At 44.0% G+C, this 9,334-nt stretch overlaps 2 protein-coding genes across 4 annotated transcripts in view; both read right to left on the minus strand.

Moving 5' to 3' along the window:
- The window catches only part of LOC120300113 (snake venom serine protease gussurobin), a 68,218-nt gene extending 68,058 nt beyond the window's left edge, over window positions 1-160 (minus strand). The window contains exon 1 of the mRNA XM_039325691.1: window positions 8-160. The gene's annotated coding sequence lies outside the window, so the exon portion shown is untranslated. The remainder of the gene's footprint in view (window positions 1-7) is intronic.
- The window catches only part of LOC120300114 (snake venom serine protease 2-like), a 326,022-nt gene that overhangs the window by 92,205 nt on the left and 224,483 nt on the right, over window positions 1-9,334 (minus strand). The gene's annotated exons all lie outside the window — the stretch shown is intronic.

Raw genomic sequence — 9,334 nt, forward strand, 5'->3', positions numbered from 1 at the left:
TTCTCACCTGTAAGATCCCAGTCCCTTATTTAAACTTGAGATACCATATCAATCTAATCAGATAACCCAAGTGGAGACTTCTTCATCAAGCCTTGCTTCTGTCTTCAGTGGGGATTTCCTGGTGTTGCCGTCCCTTGGGAAGAGTGCAGGAAGGCCCAGTGTCCAGGGCGCCTCCACCCTGAAGGGGAGTCGGGCACGTCCGGGTCTTTGGATCACAGTCTGTGTCCTCCTGGCCATTGGCACCTCAGTTTTGGGGATGGGTAGAAATAGAAAACTTGGGGGGGGAACCCTTTTTGTTTGGCACCATACAAATGAAATACATGCATTCTGCTGTAAGGTCCCAGTCCCTTACTTAAACTTGAGATACCATATTAAACTAATTAGATAACCCAAGAGGAGACTTCTTGATCAAGCAGCACTTTATTTGATCAAATTAAGCAGCTGGGTGGCCAACAATCTGGAACCATGGCAGAGTCATATCCAGAAGTGCCATGTCTTAGAAAGTTGGTAGCATTGCTTTCTTAACTTTGTTAGCCAATGAAAATCAGACAACAGAGCCAAAAAGCAAGAAACCAACAGTTAGACTAAACAATTTCCCTTTGTTCCAGAACCCTTCACATCCTTATATAACTTGGCTCTATATCATGCAGCCTGAACAGTGGTGGGATTCAAATATGTGAACAACCGGTTTTCTTTGTGGATGCCACTTCCGGAAGTCTGTTCTGTGCCTTCAGGCTTATACACAGTTCTGTTTTAAGGGCTCTTCTGGATCCTAGATTAGATGCATTTTGAATGTTTTTTCCTGGTAGATTTCCATCGCTGTGAGAAAGCTATGAAGGCTCGGATCCCTATGTCTGTCAGTGGTATAAAAAAGTATACTCATCCCTGTGCCCTTCTTTCGGGGGAAAGTAAATTATGTAAGTCTGGCTAAAGCGTTTTTGTACAAGAAACCAGTTGGGGGCAAAGGAAGACACTCAGTAAAAGATCTCTCCCTTTTCAGTGGGTCAGCCATGAAGGCTCAGACCAAAATACTTTGGAGTAAAGCGCTAGAATCCCTGGCATATCAATCATGGGTGTTGTAGTTCCAGTCCATCTGGGAAACAATTGATTACCAACTCCACACCATCAAAAAACTCCATTCAGAATTGTATTCAAAATATTTCTTGTCCCTCTCTTTCAGCACATAATTGAGAAACATCATTGTATGGAAGAGTTTCAGTTCTAATGGCATCTCTCTTATTGAGAAACGGTGATCAAAGGAAGACTAATTATGCACTTGAGAGTCCTTTGAAGCAGTTCAGAAGAAAGGCCTTGCCCCTACCCCCCAAAAATAATAATACTCTGCTTAACTCAGATTGAACTGATCTATCTGAGCCGGCTTTTGTATAGCCTCTTCTGTGGAAAACATCTCTCCTCAACTCTCCAAAATTTGCTTAGGTGAATTCACTTTTCCTTACCATTCACTAGCAGTCAGTAACAGAGAATTATAGCATTTTGCTTTTTTTTTCCCCCAGAGCACTGTCTTGTGTTTTGGAGAGGTTGATCTTGGCACGCCTTTTTTTTTTTTTTTTTTTTTTTTGACTTAGATCATGGCTGAAATCTCTTGAGCATCATTTGAATGCTGTTCCAGAACCTTTCAGCTGGAGAAGCATCTCAATGTATTTCACACCATGAAATATCCCCAAAAAACCTGGTTATTTGCTAGAAAACAAGTAATGTTCTAATTGGCAGACCTCTCTCTTTTGAGGTCTGAACTTCTTTGGAGTCCTAACACAATGTTATTCTTGCTGATATGTCTTGGGCCTGCAGAGTTATTCAGCAGGTGCAGGAGGCTGCAGAAGGCCCGGGCAGACCACGTGGATGCCCGGGACTAGAAAGGCTGTCTCCAGCCCTGCATGCATGCGCGAGGCGGGAGTAATATGTTGCATTTATTGGTTGACACTGGCCCTGCAAAGGGAGGTATAAAAGGCATGCTCGCTATTTTGTTTTGGTTCTGTTGTAACGTGAATAAAGACAAGACTGTTTTTTACTCCTGCTTCGTCTCAATGCCTTTTACTGGAAAACAGAACATTGGCGCCTAAGGTGGGATTTGCTGCAAGGGGAATAACGGAAAAGATAGGCTGACTCACCATGAGCGGCCTGAAGCGCTGGGAAGTTCGGCGTCTTGAGAGTGCGACTCTGCCTGCCAGTATGAGAACTCTGGAGGAGAGCTAAGCAAAAGGGACCCCTTCGCAACCTTGCAGCATGAGGCTTGAAAGGGCTACCGGGCAGTAATGATGTCCAAACTAGGCCATCTCTCAGAATTTGACACAGCCCATCCGGAATGCTGGAGTTCCTACATGGCCCGAGATCTACTTTTGGGTAAACCAAATCTGAGAAGATGGCCTTAAAGCTGCTACGCTGCTGTGTGTCTGTGGGCAAGAGATGTTCGATATAGCAGAGAATCTGATCACCCCAGCACCACTTGAATCAATTGCTTATACTGAGCTTAAAAAAATGCTGCGAGAACATTTTGAACCGAAGCTTTTGGTGATTGCATGGCAACACGCGTTTGAGCAGAGGGACCAGAGGCCTGGTAAGTCTGCTGCGGACTTTATTGCAGTGTTACAACAAGCAGCTAGGCCATGAGATTTCAAGGACCTGGAAGAGAGACTTCAGGATCATTTAGTTTGTGGACTGAGACGTCGTGAGCTGCAACAAAAGATCTTCACAAGGGAAGATGTCTCTTTCCAAGATGCTTTGAGAGAGATTGCAGCTGAAACAGCAGCAGGAGGAGCTGTGAAGGCTTGCAGCTCACCAAGAACCCTCCAACTTCGACAGCCATCCATCAAGAGGTAATTCAAGAAGAATATGAGCAGGAGCCAGAGATGGAGGCGGACTGACTACAGCAGCCAGCGGAGAGAAGGCCTCAAGAGCACAGAGACAAAACATCCTCATTCCCTCAGTGTTTCGGATGTGGAGGATGCCACAAGCGCTCTGATTGCTGTTTCCGCTCTGCCATTTTCCGGGCATGTGTTAGGCAAGGCCACATTGCCTCCGTCAGTTTGGGTCTTCAGAAGGACCGGTCTTTGGAAGAATTCCTTCAGAAAGATACCAGGGTTCCCAGCCAGAACAGGGTGGGTTTTTGCACATCCCGTAGAAGCATTTTTTAAACTGGGGCTCACAGGCCACTCAGGAAGAAGCTTCACATTGACGTTCCTTTATCGATGGAGTTGGACACAGGGTCTGCTTTATTGATCATTTCTCTAGATACTTTCAAAAAGATTTGTTCTAGAAGTGGCCTAAGAGTTAAACTCCGGCCTTCAAATTTAATTCTCACTGACTTCCAGAATTCCAGAGTCAGCATGAAAGGGAAGGCCACACTCAAGGTGCAGCGTAAGCAGTTTGAAGGGTTGCTAGATGTGGTGGTAGTTGGGGGTGATCATACGAGTCTTATTGGACTCAGTTGGTTCGAGGCCCTTGGAATCCAAGTGACTGGACTTCACAGTCTGCAAACAACAGGCCTTGCAGAAGTTTGCAAGGAGTTTGCTGATGTGATCAGTTCAGAGCTTGGCTTTGCTCATACAAAGGGCCTCCCATTTCTTTACGTTTAGACCCAGCCATTGCACCCATTAGGATTAAGCCTAGATGGGTGCCCTTCGCATTGAAGAATAAAATTAATGCAGAGCTGGACAAGCTGCTCCAGCAGGGCATTTTAGAACCTGTGGACTGCAGTCCATGGGAAACCCCCATAGTAACACCACTGAAGGCCAATGGAGAAGTCCGAATTTGTGTGGACTATAAGTGCACACTTAACAAAGCATTGCAGCAGCACTCATACCCGTTGCCAGTGGTGAGCCACACCCAGGCCTCCCTCAAAGGAGGGCATGTTTTTGCCAAACTTCACTTGGCCCAGGCCTATCAACAATTATCAGTTGATGAGGCAACGGCAAAGGCTCAAACAACTGTAACACACCGGGGTGCATTTAAAGTCAAAAGGCTGCAGTTTGGGGTTAATGTAGCCCCTGGCATCTTCCAGTGTGTGATGGAGCGAACGCTCTGTGATATTCCAGGTGTTTGCCCGTACTTTGATGATGTCCTCATCGCTGGGGAATCATCTGAAAATCTGGCAAAAAGGCTTAGAGCTGTCTTGCTGCATTTCCGCCAAGTGGGGCTAAAACTAAAGCAAGATAAATGTAAAATCGGAGTCATTTCCACAGAATTTCTGGGATTCCGTATTGATGCTGAAGGCATGCACCCTGCTGAATCTAAGCTTAAAGCAATTAAGCAGGCCCCAAGTCCCAAGTCCAAAAGTGAACTCCAGGCTTTTCTGGAACTGTTAAACTTTTACCATTCATTCTTCCCTCACAAGGCTGCAGTGGCTGAGCTGTTACACTGGCTCTTGGATAAACAGGCTCCATGGCTGTGGACAAAGGTCCATGGAAGGAGTTTTGCAGAGGTCAAGGCCTTCCTATCTTCAAATGCAGTTCTAGTGCATTTCAACGAGCAATTGCCTGTATGCATAGCCTGTGATGCATCCCCTTATAGGATTGGGGCTGAGTTGAGCCACTTGAAGGCTGATGGGACACAAGTCCCTATAGCCTACTATTCTAGGACTGTTCTATTATTTGCTGAATGTAATTACGCACAGATAGATAGGGAAACCTTGGCTATAGTGGCTGGCATAAAGAAATTCCATGACTTTCTTTATGGCCCCCATTTCACTGTCTTTACAGACCATAAGCCACTGTTGGGGTTGTTCAAACCAATAAGCAAACCCCACACATCATCTCTCCTAGAATGCTGAGATGGTCTATTTTCCTGTCTGTATATGACTACACACTGGTTCACAAACCAGGCAAAGAAATGGCCATGCAGATGGCCTCAGCAGGTTAGCTCTTCAACTAGTGGAGTCAGATCCTGCTCCAGCTCATCACATACTTGCCATTCAGGAGTTGACTGAGTGTCCCCTCAATGCTAGGGATCTGACTGCAGAAACAGCCACTGATCATAAGCTAACACCCATGCTGACATGGATGCTGTCAGGATGGCCAGACATGTGTCCTGGCACAGAGTTCCAGAGTTTCTGGAAGAGGAAGCATGAGTTATCCATCTTCAAGGGGTGTGTCCTATGGGGTAGCAGGGTAGAGGACTAGAATCTTGTTCTCTCTGCATGAGGGACATCCAGGAATAGTCCGGATGAACATGTTTGGCGCAGTCATCTTTGGTAGCCACCTTCAAGGGTTGTGTCCTATGGGGCAGCAGGATAGTCATCCCAGCCTCATTGAGGACTAGAGTCTTGTTCTCTCTGCATGAGGGACATCCAGGAATAGTCCGGATGAAGGTGTTTGCACACAGCCATCTTTGGTGGCCTGGGCTTGATAAAGAGATCGAGGCCCAGGTCCATGAGTGTAGTGTTTGCCAGCAGTCTAGGCCAGAAATGCCTCAAGCTCCTGTACATAGGTTGGAGGAGACACAAGCCCCTTGGTTGAAGGTTCATATCAACTACACTGGGTCCTTTCAGGGGCAATTCTTCCTTCTTCTCGTGGACTGCCATTCCAAGTGGCTAGAGGTTGTTCCTGTCTCCTTCACTACTACTGCCAGGACCATCCAGGTGTTGAGAGGAACCTTCACTTCTCATGGACTTCCAGATGTCCTTGTCTCTGACAACAGATCCCAATTCACTTCTTGTGAGTTTCAGGCTTTTCTACCGGCCAACATGATCCATCATGCCACGTCAGCACCTTTTCATCTTGCCTCCAGTGGACAAGCTGAGTGTATGGTATGCACAACCAAAGATGCTCTCAAGAGGATCAAGCATGGCAATTGGCATCACAGGTTGCCTGACTTTCTTTTGTGCCAGCTCAAAACATCTTGCACAGCTACTGGCAAAAGCCCAGCTGAACTCCGCTGGCGTCGCAGACTCATTACTAAACTGGACAGGTTTCACCCAGACTGGGTGGCTTCACAGGTGTCACAGCCGTGGGCACCTAGGAGACTTCGGATGGGCAATCCGGTCTTGGCAAGGAACTATGGGTCTGGACATCTCTGGGTGACAGCTGTGGTATACAAGGTCTCTGGACCACTGTCATACGAAGTGACCTTGGACGATGTTCGGGTGATCCATCGCCACATCGACCAACTGCGCTGGAGACGTCCCAGCCACACTTCCGCTCCTGGTTTTGCACTCGGGGGGAGGAGGATCACGGTTACGATCATGGACCACAGTATCTCTGCAAAAGCAGAACTTCCCAGGCACTAGAAAGGGGTCTTCCCATGGAGGCGGCTCTTGACTCTGGCACTCCTGTCTCTTGCACCGGGTCAATGGGACATTGCTCACAACTGGTCTTTCAGGCCAATCCATCTGCTGGTCTTGGGCTCAAGGGACAGTGCTCCCAAGAGGGGTCCATTGTGGACTTGGGGAATTCCACCCCACCAAAGAACTCTGGTCTGGGTTCAGAGGATCCAGCCAGTCAGCAGCATGGGTGGTTGCCTGAGTCCAGGGGGCTTCACAGTCCTGGCCTGTTGAGCCTGGCAGGAGAGTTTGCAGGCCAGGACATCACAACCCCTCCAAGAAAGTCAGAGCGAGCAAGAGGTCCACCTGAACACTGACAGGACTACGTAAGACTCCTGTCAGTATGTGGACAGGGTTAAGGTTACTTAGAAATCAGAACACACTCAAAAGAACAAGTGTTCAGTTATAATCATGCACAATAGTAAATATCCTTGTGGGAGAGATAAAGGAGTGAAAGGATATTATCTGTGTAATATTAATGTATTGTGTTTTGAAATAAGAGGGGAGGAGTGTTATGTCACGGGCCTGCTGAGTCATTCAGCAGGTGTAGGAGGCTGCAGAAGGCCCGTGAAGGCCACGTGGATGCCCGAGACAAGACAGGCTGTCTCTAGCCTTGTGCGCATGCACAAGGTGGGAGAAATACGTTGCATTTATTGGTTGGCACTGGCCCTGCAAAGGGGGAAATAAAAGGCATGCTCGACATTTTGTTTTGGTTCTGTTGTAACATGAATAAAGTTAGGACTGTTTGTTACTCCTGCTTCGTCTCAATGCCTTTTACTGGAAAACAGACCACTTGCCTTGTAAAAAAATGACCATGTTTTTAGACATGCTTTTACTTGCATGAAGAAACAGGGGTATTTTTGGATGGGTGCAAGGAAGAAAGATACTTTCTTACATATTGATTGAAAATATCATATATTCATATTCTTAAGAGTTTCTTTTCCATTTTTTTCATATCAGTCTTACTACATTCAAAGAAACTGGCGGGGGGAAAAGCACTTCTTGCAAGGCTACTGGTTGCTTGGCCTGCCCATGTTTGATTTCCTTTAGCCATTGCTAAAAATACAACCTATGCTTGTAGTCTTGGGCCATAAGCATCATTGTCTGGGTTTGCACAACGCAAATATCCAGGAGCTTTTTTTCTGGCTCAACAGATTTGCTTAGTTTTTGAATGGCCTACTGGGATGCAGCTTTCCTGGAGCTGGGCCAGACACTCAGTATGACTTAAGTTTATTTACATGAAATGTTAATAAAAGTTAAATATACAGTTCTTTTCTATTTGATGGCTTCTCACCCCTGCTTTAGATAACAGGGCATAAATAGCTCTGCTAGATTGACCCAAATGTATCTCGATCCAAGATTTTGTTTCTCGCAGTGCCCACTAGATACTTCTGGAGTACTCACAAGCAAGAAATGAGGGCATCCCCTGCACCTGATAGTTGGACCGTACTTCCCCCAACTTGGAAGCGTTCACGATTAATAGCCCTTACTGCTCCTGTCCTCATTGGGTCAAAAATGTATCCAAGATGATTATTGCTATGTTGCATACTATTGAATTAAACAGGTTAAGAACAATGTATTTGGTTTGTAGATGAAAGGAAGGACCAAGGTAGACTTATCTGAGAATGAGTCCTGTTAAAAGGACTGCCAAGGGAGGACTACCTAAGATGAAGCCGAGTTCTCAATAATAGAAGAATCAAACCTAGTTCAGTTTAGGTTATGTAATGATCTGATCTCTGCTAGCAATCCATCAATGGTAGGAACAAACGTCCGTTGGCTTTAAACATTGCATTAAGTGATCAAACAGGTTGGTTTGGTGATGGCTTCCTGACCTATATGAACCTAAGCAATTGTGAGCTTCATTGCTGTCCTTCAGAATATTTTTTCCAATTTCCCACTCTAGTAGTATCTTTTCCACCAGATCAGAACGTTTTCTCTTTTTTTTTTGTAATTTATTGATTTTTTTAAAACATAAATCACTTAATAATTGTTGAACATTGTGTTGTCTAGGTTTACATTTGTAAAACAATCACTTTCTATAATCAATTTCTATAATCCATAATCCACTTAATAGTTTTAATTGATTTCCTCTTTTCCGCAAAATATCCAATCATTCTGGTTGCCTTATCATAGATCCTGTTACAGTCCTTATTTAAATTTGTTTCTCCAAAAGATTCTAAGTATTCTTACTGGTTAAGATTTTGTCAAAAATTAATTACCTTTAAAAATTTAACTCTATTTTTTCCATAGGAATCATCTCACACTTTTACGAGGGATAAAATAGTGAAAAAAAGGAAGAAAGGAGAGCTAGAGTAAAGAAACATAAAAAATAACATACTACTTAAAATATATATCCCTCCTAAGCTAATATATATTTGTTTCCAAGATTTCTTATTCTTTTTAACCATAATTAAAAATATTAAAAATCCTGTCAATGCTGCTAATATTGAATATTCTTGCTTTGACAAAATATGCAGAACTGTCTGGTATTTTTAGAGTTAATTCAGATGACAGAAAAAAGGGGGAGGAAATAATAAAAGCCCAGGAAAAGGAATGGAAGAAAATCTCTGCCCTCTGGGCTAATTGGAAGATGTGACTTGTGACTGCAAGATAAGAAAGGGGTTTAGCAAGAAAAGTTAGATGCCAGCAAAAGGAATTCAGATTCTGGCATAAAACTCCATGATATGCCGTCAATTTGTAACACTGGTAATAAAGGCTTTAGGATAAACATGCCTGAAAGTTCTTTGAAGTGTTTCATTAGTCGGAACCATGACATCTCCATTTAATACATCTAGTCATTTAGTCCTTTAACTCTTTTATCCATTATAATCATCTAAAACATTTCCTTTATCTAAGCCATTTCAACTTTTTATATTACTCATATCAAGAAATAGAATAAAAAAGGGGGAAAAGCATACTATATTATTTAGGGGATTCATCCCTCTTAGAATGACATACAGTATATATTCCAAATCTTTTCTATTTCTTTAACCATATTCAAACAAATGTTTCTTTTTAAAGTATTCTCTCTGGTAGGTCCCATCATCTATTTTCTTCATT

The sequence above is a fragment of the Crotalus tigris genome, unplaced genomic scaffold, assembly GCF_016545835.1.
Source record: "Crotalus tigris isolate CLP2741 ecotype Arizona unplaced genomic scaffold, ASM1654583v1 scf7180000024338.4412243, whole genome shotgun sequence".
Taxonomy (NCBI): Eukaryota; Metazoa; Chordata; class Lepidosauria; order Squamata; family Viperidae; genus Crotalus; species Crotalus tigris.